Raw genomic sequence first — 12,163 nt, 5'->3', positions numbered from 1 at the left:
TTAACTTGGAACCTTCTCCTGACTTCTCTACTCTTTTATCTATGCAAAGAGTCTGTTAAACTAATACCTGGGGAACTTCCTGTAGAAGCGCTGTATTGCGGGCTTCAAATACTCCAAGAATTGGTTCTCAATTATGTACATTGGTAAGTCTCAGGCCAAATGCAATTCCTTAGAGAAGCGCGCAAAAAGGAACAAGGTAGGTAAGAGAGGGAAGGGAAAGACAGGAAAAGCGCAAGCGAAGGAAAGAGGATTTTAGTGGCCGAGTTTTAAGTTGCTTCGAACAATGCGGCTGGAATGCGCGTCTTACTGTATCTCTGCTATATTCCTTCAGTCCGTAAGACGAGCCGTTGTGGAGAAGTAGATTCTCTTCACTGCCACTCTAGGAACTTGATATCTCCGACTTCTGTGCGCAACTCTGCTGAGGTGTCTAGTCACGCGAATACTGGAAACTGGATTCCATTCACTCGGTACTTGTCAAAAGGTTAACCGTTTCCTCCGGTCATGTAATTAGACACAGAGAAATGATTCTATGAAGTCTTACTTTAACTTAGCCCAAAACCTAAATGTCCGTTTACTTCCGTCGTGAGATAGATGCGGAGCAATGGTTCCAAGATGCTGCTTCAAACAAAAGTTTGTTGAAGTGCGCAGATCGAATCTCGCGCACTTCCCTCAACCACTAGACAATATGGGTGCATTCTGACTTACTGAAATACCCCAATAGCGACGGCCATATTAGGGAGGGAAGTTCCTTACCTATAATAACGCCAAATGTTTACTCAACTAGGTTTTACAAACACTCGAGTTCGGCGGTTCCCATTTAAGCAAGAAACTGATGCCAGAGTGTGTTTCCTGACAGTAGCCAACAATTCCCATGCACCAAGTAGAGTCAACGTCCTTGATGGGGTGTTTAAAATCCTCCACAAAGTCTTCCGCTATTTCTTGTCTATTTCTAAGCAGGGTTCACCATTTGTCTTAATTTAAAACACCCATCTAGTGGCCATTTCTTGCTTATCCAACCATGCCAATAGTTTACCCGCCTTATACCCAACCTCATACACCCAGTGGAGGGCGTGCCTTGGTAATAGGTTCTGGCCGCCTCTTCCGCAATATCCCTATACTCTCTTTGTTTGATCTGCAATTTATATTTGATGTCTGGGGAATCCAGTGACATCAGTTCACGTTGTAGCGTACTAATGTCTTTCTCTACTTCGAGTAGCTGTTTCTTTTTTTTCCTTCTAATGGCCACTTATTGTGGAGATTCCCTGTCCTCTAATCACTGTCTTGTACGCTTCTCACATCGTCTGGGCTGAATCCACTGACCCTTCATTATCTTGGAAGTAGTCAGCGGTTGCTTCGATCAGTCGCTTTTTTTTTAAGATACCATTGGTTGAGTACCATCCCAAAATTTTGAAATGGCGGCCTTCCCCTTAACACATGAATACCGGAGAGTGATCCGAGATGCCCCTCGGGATGTGCCCCACTAAAGTAAACATCGGAAGCTGCTCAGCCCTTTCGCACATGTAATCTATGTGGGAGAGACTTCCGAGTAGAAAGTATACTGAAGAGCTGAGGGATTTTGGGTTCTCCAGACATCTATATTAAGCCCACTGCTCCTAAAATTTATTTCCCTGTATCCTCCCTTGGTTTGGTTGGGTTTCTATCCAGGTCTCTGTTGATAGCTGTGTTACAGTCCCCTTCTATTAGTTGATCTCCCTCTGGCAGATTGATTACATTCGACCCTAGATTGGCGGGAGTGAGGGAGTGTAGTCTCGTGGTACATAGAGGGAGGTTATGTTAATCAGTCTACATCCAGAAAAAGCCACAAACGTGCCCAACGTGTCATGTTTACCTGCTTGAATTTTAAAGGGGAATGATCAACACAAAAGAATACCCACCCCTCTTGATCTCCTGGTGTATCATGCATGGGTAACCAGCTTATGCCCCCTATATTCAACGCTCAGTAGGAGGTTCCCTGTATATGGGTCTCTTGCGACAATGCCACGTCTGGTGTTTGCCGCTTTAAATATTGCACTACCTTCCCCGTTTAATTCTATCCCCAACCCATTCGCATTCCAAAAGATGATCTTAAATCCACTGGGTGGAGGCATTAGTGTCAAGTCCCTTTGTTATCTCGCACTTTCTGTGGGCATAGTGAACTGTGGCTCTCTACCTGTGTCCCCCCACGCCTCAGAGCATTTGAGTAGATCGCATCTGTCCAGCTAGCCATCTGTGTTATAATTCGTCTTGTCCATAAATCTAGCATTGCACATGCATTACAATTTTTCTCCTTCATTATCCACTGAAAACTCTCAGCAACTTTATAGGTAACCCTTGTGTAACTACCCACCCCATCGACTGAGATACGACTCTGCGGCCCTCCACGCGCTCAACACTGAACGACCACCCGCCTGCTACCGGGTCACCCCGAAGCACATTCACGGACCCTTCACCTGTCAAGCCTGCAAATTCACCTACCTCCGGACCCGACCAACACCCTCCAAAGCCCGCAACAACAACAACAATAACAACCACCTCAAGTGCATCCTCCTCAACACCCGCTCCATCCACAAGCATGCCATCGAACTGTGGGACCTCCTCGACACAATAGCACCAGACGTCGCCTTCCTCATGGAAATCTGGATGAACGCCTCCTTGGCCCCCGACATCGCCACAGCCATCCCAGACAGCTACAAGATCACCCGGAAGGACCGCGTCAACCAAACCGGAGGAGGAATGGCCATCGTCCACAAGAACACCATCAACATCACAACCGCCACCAAAGACACACTCCCCGCCGCCGAAGACCTCACTTCCAGATTCACACCGACCCCAAGACCTCCCTCAGAGGAACGCTCATCTACAGACCCCTGGGACCACGCACACAATTCAGCAAAACCATCGCCGACTTTATCAGGCCGCAAGCCCTAGCCTCACCAGAATACATTCTCCTAGGAGACCTAAACTTCCACCTGGAGAAAAACAGCAGCAACAACACCACCACCCTGCTCGACAACCTGGCCAACCTCAGACTCAAAAAACTGGTTGACACACCCACCCACCTCGCCAGCCACACGCTCGACCCCATCTTCTCCGCCTGCAACCACTTCTCCTTCAGCCACTCCACAGAACTACACTGGACCGACCTCAGATGTATCCATTTCACCTTCAAAAAGAGCACACCCCACCACCACACACGACCGATCCCCCGCAGATGCTGGAACAAAATCACCACAGACCAACTGCTCTCATCACTAAGCCAGAATCCGCCAGCCAACACTACAGACGCCAACGACGCAGCCCGCAACCTCGCACAGTGGATCACCAACTGCGCCGATGACGTCGCTCCACTGAAGAACCCCCCAGGCCTGACTGGCAACAGGAAAACCCCATGGTTCACAGATGCTCTCAAAGAATCCAAGAAATCCTGTCGAACTCTTGAAAAAACCTGGCGCCACGAACGAACTACAGAGAACATGACAGCCCTCAAAAACGCCACCCGCGAGCACCACCAGGTTATCCGAACCACCAAAAAGACATAATTCAAAGAGCGACTAGACAACGACACTCGCAACAGCAAGGAACCCTTCAGCATCGTCAAAGAGCTCTCCAACCCCAGCGCCAGCAACGACGACACTAAGCATGGGCGAAATTTGCGAATTCGCGTTCTGCAAATTCGCGGATATCCCAGCGAAATCGCAAAAAAAATCGGCGAATTTGCAAATTTTCCTGCGAAATCGCTGATTTTTTTGCAATTTGCCCTGGAGTACTTTCTACTGGCTAATCCAGTAAGTCCTCCCTCATTGGGTAAATGTATAGTGCTTTTACTACACTGCAGCTGCGTAAAGGGCCAGAAGACGTGTCTCCAGTGACCATGTGTGCCTGTAGCACAGGCACAGGCACACATGTTCACTGGAGACACATCTTCTGGCCCTTTACGCAGCTACGGTGTAGTAAAAGCACAATGGGGCAGATTTACAAGCCGCTTGTGGCTCTTTTGCGCAGCAGTTGCGTCACTTTTGTGACGCAGAGGCAGCACAAAAGATGCACCATGGTGCTGGGTATTAACAATGTGACGCATCTGAGAGATGCGTCACGTTGTAAAGCCCTGCGCCATCAGGAGGCGTTCCGGCGCAGGGGAGGGCGTTCCTTCGCAGGAACGCCTACTAAAAGTGGCTGAGTGAAATCTACAAGATTTCACTCAGTCACTTTTAGGCCAAGGCTGCGTCAAAACCCTGTGCCTGCTTAAAGCAGGCGCAAGGCTTGACGCAGCATTGGGGAGATAGGGCCCCCAGAGCATTGCTGGAGCTGCGTCCAACAATGCTGAGAGATGCGTCGTGTTGTAAAGCCCTGCGCCATCAGGAGGCGTTCCGGCACAGGGGAGGGCGTTCCTGCGCAGGAACGCCTCCTAAAAGTGGCTGAGTGAAATCTACAAGATTTCACTCAGTCACTTTTAGGCCAATGTGGTGTCAAAACCCTGCGCCCCCCCGAGCATTGCTGGAGCTGCGTCGCATTTGCGACGCACCTCCAGCAATGCGCTGCGTTTTGTGCCGTTTTTGCTGCATGGTGCGCCGCATTGTAAATGCGGCGGACCATGGGTGGCGGAGCTGCGGCGCACAATAACTGGCGCATTCCTGGGCATGCGCCAGTTATTGTAAATCTGCCCCTATACATTTAGCCAACGAGGGAGCACTTACTGATTAGACAGTAGAAAGTACTCCAGTTGAGTAGAGGTATTGCACAAAACGGTGGCATCTTCGAGGACAAACACGCAGGGCGGGATTCATTCTGTCTCCTGTTAGACTCGTGTTTTCTTCCCTTCTGCCCTCTGTTAGACTTGTTTTTTCCTTGTTTTTCTGCCCTTATGCTCTCTGTTAGACTTGTTTTTTCCTAGTTTTTCTGCCCTTCTGCCCCCTGTTAGACTCGTTTTTGTGACCTTCTGCCCTCTGTTAGACTCATTTTTCCTTTGTTTTTCTGCCCTTCTGCCCTCTGTTAGACTCCTTTTTTGTGCCCTTCTGCCCTCTGTTATTCCTTAGTTTTTCTGCCCTTCTGCCCTCTGTTAGACTCATTTGTTATGCCCTTCTGCCCTCTGTTAGACTCGTTTTTGTGCCTTTCTGCCCCCAGTTGGGCTCGTTTTTTGTGCCCTTCTGCCCTCTGTTAGACTCGTTTTTCCCTTGTTTTTCTGCCCTTCTGTCCTCTGTTAGACTGGTTTTTTGTGTCCTTTTGCCCTCTGTTAGACTTGTTTTCCCTTGTTTTTCTGCCCTTCTGCCCTTTGTTAGACTGCTTTTTGTGCCTTTCTGCCCTCTGCATCACCACATCATCACTCAGCGCTACCCCAGCATCACTCAGCACCACCACATTATCACTCAGCACCACCACATTATCACGCAGCACCACCACAGCACCACTCAGCACCACCACAGCATCACTCAGCACCACCACAGCACCACTCAGCACCACCACAGCACCACTCAGCACAACCACAGCATCACTCAGCACCACCACAGCATCACTCAGCACCACCACAGCACCACTCAGCACCACCACAGCATCACTCAGCACCACCACAGCACCACTCAGCACCACAACAGCACCACTCAGCGCCACCACAGCATCACTCAGCACCACCACATTATCCCTCAGCACCAGCACATTATCGCTCAGTACCACCACAGCATCACTCAGCACCACCACAGCATCACTCAGCACCACCAAAACACCACTCAGCACCACTACAACATCACTCAGCGCCACCACAGCATCACTCAGCACCGCCACAGCATCACTCAGCACCACCACATTATCCCTCAGCACCACCACATTATCACTCAGTACCACCACAGCATCACTCAGCACCACCACAGCATCACTCAGCATCACCACAGCACCACTCAGCATCACCACAGCACCACTCAGCACCACCACAGCACCACTCAGCACCACCACAGCATCAATCTGCGCAACCATTCAACAACAACTGGTTCAAATATGTTCTCTCAATGTTTCAAGCTTTATTACAAATGTCACAAAAAGATGTTAATATTTCACTTCTGTTCTTGGATTTTCACACAATAAAATACACTGAACATAATCTTCACAAAAGTTATTTACAAAAGTTTAAGCTATTGCCATTATAAATTAAAATCACTTTTATTTAAGTATTAATTATTTTAAAAAAAATAAAAGCCATTTTGATTTGTAATATCAATACATCTAAGTCACGTAAATACAATACATGCTGCATTACAAATGCTATAGGTGTCATATTTGCGAAAGTTATAACTATTGGCATTGTAAATGACAAAGCTATTAATTTAGCTATTTTCAAAACCAACACATAAATAAAAAAAATGGTCATTTACAAGACCAATAGCTCAAACTTTCCTAATGCGAGACCTATTGCATTGCAAATGCTTTTTTTTATATCTGTCAGTGCTTCCTGTTGAGGTTTCATTTTCGTAACAGGCACCTCATTGCCTACTTGTAATTATTCTCTGACCCTGCTTCAAGGGTCAGAGAATAGTTGCAAGTAGGCAACGAGGCACCAGGAAGCACTTACAGGCTTACAGCAGCAGGTGCCCAAGTTAAAGTTAATTTCTTTGTAACCCTTTTGTAAAAGGTTACAAAAAATTAGCTTGAACTTTTGCACCTGCTGCTGTAACCCTGTAAGTGCTTGGCTGAAAATTCGTCGCTGCTGATTTGCGTATTTTACTGCGATTTCGCGAGATTCACGCAACGCAAAATCGTGGAAAATCTGCAAATTTCGCGAGCCGAACGAATTTTCAGCCCATGCTTAGACGTCACACCATCACAAGAACTCTGCAAGTCCCTCGCCACATACTTCCACTGCATGATCGCAGATATACACAACAGCTTTGGACCCCAGACTCCGCCTGCAGCCACCAAATCAGCGACTCCCACCTCCACTCCCAGCGCCTGGACCCCTATCAGCAATGAAGACACCACCAGCGTCATTAACTCCATCCAGCTGCCTTCCCCGAGAGCTGGAAACACGCAGTAACCCACGCCTTTCTGAAGAAACCCACGGCGGACCCCAAAGACCTCAAGAACTTCCGCCCCATCTCTCTTCTTCCCTTCCCGGCCAAAGTCATCGAAAAGACCGTAAACAAACAGCTGACTTCTTTCCTCGAGGCTAACAACCTGCTCGACCCGTCCCAATCCGGATTTCAAGCCAACCACAGCACTGAGACTGCCCTCGTTGCAGCCACTGACGACATCAGGACCATGATGGACGACAGAGAAACAACCGCGCTCATCCTCCTGGACCTCTCGGCAGCCTTCGATACCGTCTGCCACCGCACCCTAATAACCCGCCTCTCCAACACCGGGATCCAAGGAAAGGCCCTGGACTGGATCATCTCGTTCCTCTCCGACAGAACCCAGAGAGTACGCCTCTCTCCCTTCCAATCAGAGACCACCAAGATCATCTGCGGCATACCCCAGGGCTCCTCGCTCAGCCCAACCCTCTTTAACATCTACATGAGACCCCTCGCCGCCATCGCACGCAAACACAACATCAACATCATCTCCTACGCCGACGACACCCAGCTGATACTCTCCCTCACCAAACACCCAACGACCGCCAAAACCAACCTCCAGGAAGGAATGAAAGACGTCGCAGAATGGATGAGACTCAGTCGCCTGAAGTTGAACTCAGACAAAACAGAGGTCCTCATCCTCGGACAATCCCCCTCTGCCTGGGACGACTCCTGGTGGCCCACAGCACTGGGCTCCGCCCCAGCACCAGCGGACCACGCACGCAACCTGGGATTCATCCTGGACACATCCCTCACGCTGACCAAGCAAGTGAACGCCGTCTCGTCCTACTGCCTCAACACCCTGCGCATGCTCCGGAAAATCTTCAGATGGATCCCCACCGAAACCAGAAAGACCGTCTCCCAGGCCATCATCACCGCCGACTGGACTACGGAATCGCCCTATACGCAGGAACCACCGCCAAACTTCAGAATCGACTACAACGCATACAAAACGCCTCCGCATGACTCATCCTCGACATCCCTCGCCACAGCCACATATCCGCTCAACCTGAGAGACCTGCACTGGCTCCCCATCAACAAGAGGATCACGTTCAGGGTCCTCACCCACGCACACAAAGCACTCCACGACATAGGCACCGAATACCTCAACAACCGCCTCTCAATCTACACTCCCACACGGCAACTCCGCTCCTCCAGCCTCGCCCTCGCCACCATCCCACGGATTCGTAGAACCTCCACCGGAGGAAGATCATTCTCCTACCTAGCAGCCAAAACATGGAACTCCCTCCCCACACACCTACGAACGACCCAGGACGATCTCACCTGCAGGAAACACCTCAAGACCTGGCTCTTCGAGCAGTAGCAGCTGCAAGACGTGGCTCTCGAACAGTAGCAGCTCACCCCACCCCCTCTGGGCCTTGAGACCCTCACGGGTGAGTAGCGCACTCTATAATTGCTTTGATTGATTGATTGATTGATTGATCCCCCTCCCTGCCGCCCTGCAGCATGGACTTAAAACTGCCCAACCAACAACTGTGCAGAGTGCCTGTAAAGCCCTACCCAGTAAACACATCATTAGGGGGGAAATGTGGCTCGATCAGCTCTTAACCAATTCTTGTTAACCCTTTAAAACTTATGTTATATCAGCCCTTGAATCAACCGAATAAGTCCTGTAATCGATTTGTGATAGTGAGCCCCTAATACTGGTTTTATAATGGTCTACCTATTATCGCATCATATAATCCACATAGTAGTATACTTAACAGTCTCCAGCATTTGTATTGTAAATCGGGAGAAGTCATCAGTACCCTTCTGGACCTGTTGTGCTTCAACAAGTGTCTTGAGGGTTTCGTCACTACTCAATCTTATCGTTCTAACCCACTACATTTTTTGGTCCCTCATTGTGGCCACAATTGTTTTGGTGACTCTCTTGACCCTGTGTGAGCCTCTGAGCATTACGTCTCTGGGGTCCGGAAACACTCCACCCCTCCAACCACTGCTGGGCCTCATCTGGTGTCACACAAAAACCATGACTTCTCCTCTGTCATCATCCGAAGCTTGGCCAGGAAGATCATGGAATATTTTATGTCTTTGTTCCAGAGCGCTCGCTTTATCTCCAAAAAGCATGTTGCATCTTCTGCACCTTTACCGTGAAGTCTGGGAAAAAGGTTATTGGAGAATTTTCAAACTTTGGTGGAGGAGCTGTGTGCACAGCTTGTAAAATTATGCATCTGTCCCTATAATCAAAGATCCTTGCAAGAATCGGGCGTGGGGGCACACCTGATTTTGGTGAGCCTCCTGGCACCTGGTGGGCATGCTCGACAGAGAAGTATTTGGGGAGCGCACTAGGCTGTAAGTGATTCTGCATAAGTTCTTCCACCAACAGGTCTGCGGTTTGGCCTTCTGCTTGTTAGGGCACTCACAGGATTTGCATGTTATTTCTTTGCACACGTCCTTTGTAATCTTAAATCTTTGTCACCATTTCTGCCGACATTATCTGGAGTTTTTAACATCTGCTTCCAACGTTTTGGTAGATTTCTGAAGCGTAGTGACCGATTCTACAGTGGCTTTCACCTGGTCTCCCAAATCTCTCAAAACTGCACGTATTAATGTTAATTCAGTTGCCCAAATGTATGTTTTATTCTCCAGTGTCGAGCACACTCCCTGTATGGCTTCAATTATATCTTGTAGTGTTGAGGCGTCTCCTGTTCTTGTTGTTTTGTTACAGGCACTGCACTTTTGTCCCCCGCAACCTCTGTTTTAGAATGTGCATATTTATCCATTTTTGTCTGGTGCGTGAATTTTGGCCTCTTCTGTGTTAACATTTTGCCAGGACTCGGCCAGATTACAGCAGCACTGAAGAACCGGGTTTTAGAACCCAGCGGCGCCAGGGATAACGCCCGATGTCTTCGGATTCCCCTGCCTTGGCAAACAGAGACACGGGACACTTCTTGATGACGTCAAAGACCAAATTTATTGGCTGCAACCAGGAACGGAGGTCTACGAAGCACAACACGGGTGGTTCGCTAGAGACTGCACAAATTCATGGAGCGGAGCATCATCTTTTATGCTAAAAATCTAATTCCTGGCTAGCATCAATTACATACAAACTGACCAATCGTAGGGTGACATTTCAAACATATCGCATAACGACAATCCCACTTTCTGTTGTCCAGCCCACCAGAAATGACCAAGCAAAAACCAACATTCCTGTTCGAACAGGCCAGACAAACCCATCGTAAAGACCTCAACCCATATCAATAATTAAGCCATAAAGGAAGGAACAGAAGCAGATGAGAATCCAGATAGAAGGGTGTGCGCATGTACCATAAACTCAGCAATGTCCTGCTCTTTGATCTCTATTTGACCAGCTGCTTAACAAGGAACTGGCTCAATGAGGTCAGCCTCGGGCAAGGGAGTAAGCTCGGTCAGGTCACTCAGGAGTCAACTAAGATGTACGTGTCCCAAAGACTCGTTCGGCCGTAGTCATCGGCCTATGTGAGGGCAACCACACAAAATGGCTGCCGTACACAAAATGGAACCCGAAGGTTCGAACGAAATCCATGAATACGTAGTGTTCTCATTGATCGCTTATGACGAAAACATTCGTACATACTGCACTCGTGATTTGCGGTCCGCTGATACCAAAATCGTCTATATCCGACGACCTTCATTGAACAGGTTCAGAACCACGGAACCAAAGCACTCCAAGCACAATTACACTTTTTAATATAACAGCACTCACTGTACGAGACCTATACTGGATGTAGTGCTTTATCACACTTTCCGAGTGTCTCGTCTGACATAGGGGGAGGGCGCTATCTCCTTAGGTCTCTCGCAGGGTCCAGCCACTCATCCACCGTCCAAGCACCACCTCCCAAAATGGATGCGTGCTGTGCAACCTAGGCCGCTCCTTCTTATTTGTATTGAACCTTATATAAGGTACTTTCATCTCCCATTGCCATTTTGGCCTTTTGCTGAGATTGTCCCTTGCATGCCGCAGTTATCCTGGGGTTTAGGCGGCTCCGCCTCAATGATCCACCTGGAGGTTAAATGCCTCTTCTCCTCGCTAGGGCAAGAACAAAGGTTTGGGTCCTGTATCTGAACTGGCTTGGACCTCTGAAGTATGCTAAAGAAACAAAGGTGCCAGACAGATTTATTTCTCCATTTCTGATCCCACCCAGCCAATTAGTTCTGGAGGGTCATCTATTTAATTTTAGTTTTTTTTGTATTTTTAGAAAAACTTTCAACTGTTTCATTTACATATGTCATCAAATAGACAGTCATCAAATACCTAAAAATACATTCACATAAGGAACCAGTCCTTTCTATTAGGTACAAAAAGACAGACGGACATACAGTTCAAAAGAGCTGCCTGCCTGTCTAACTAAGCCAAGGATATGAAAATAAATTAGGGGGTTACAAAACTAGGAATCACTCTGTATAGGTTTAAGCAGCCCTAGTGGCACCCTTATTCTTTTTCCAAGGCTCAGGGTCAACGGGTTTCGAACCACAACGTTAGTAAGGGTTCTCCTCAGGACATGGACGCGTCTGCGAGTGAAGTAAACAGTTCGCCCTGACCGCCCACACCGTACAGCGAATTCACGTTGCTGATGACCTGACAAACACGAGAATGTGCGAGAGAGATCATTGAGCCACTGCGCTAGCCGCCCTCTAAACAATTGGCTCCAGCCTAGATCCGCCCATAAACCAGGGACCATCCTGATACTCCTCCACTCACTTGCAAAAAGAACGCCCTTTCACACAGAACCGCGGTATACGAGAGGCGCTCCATTGCACTGCAACTACTTATGAGTGACATCCACCTATCATTCCCTGTTTTGGCTCCATCCAGTCACGTTTCAGGGGCATGGACGTCACGGGTGGAAGGCTCCTGTACAGGCCAGACATTGTGTGCCAGATGGTAGCATGTTGTGTGTTGCACAACATATGTGTACGCAGCAATGCCCCATGGAAACAAGTGCCAGATGCACGGGACGATGATGATGAAGATGAGGCAGGTGGACCACAACACACTGCAGCCGCAGCAGGAATAGCCCGTAGGAACACCATCATTGACAATTTCCCCACATGAACACGTCACATTGTGACAATCCTTAGCGATCATGGGACAGTACGAAATAACC

Source organism: Lissotriton vulgaris, chromosome 2_1, assembly GCF_964263255.1.
Source record: "Lissotriton vulgaris chromosome 2_1, aLisVul1.2, whole genome shotgun sequence".
NCBI lineage: Eukaryota > Metazoa > Chordata > Amphibia > Caudata > Salamandridae > Lissotriton > Lissotriton vulgaris.
The sequence above is the reverse complement of the archived record's forward strand: the minus strand, read 5'-3'. Positions refer to the sequence as shown.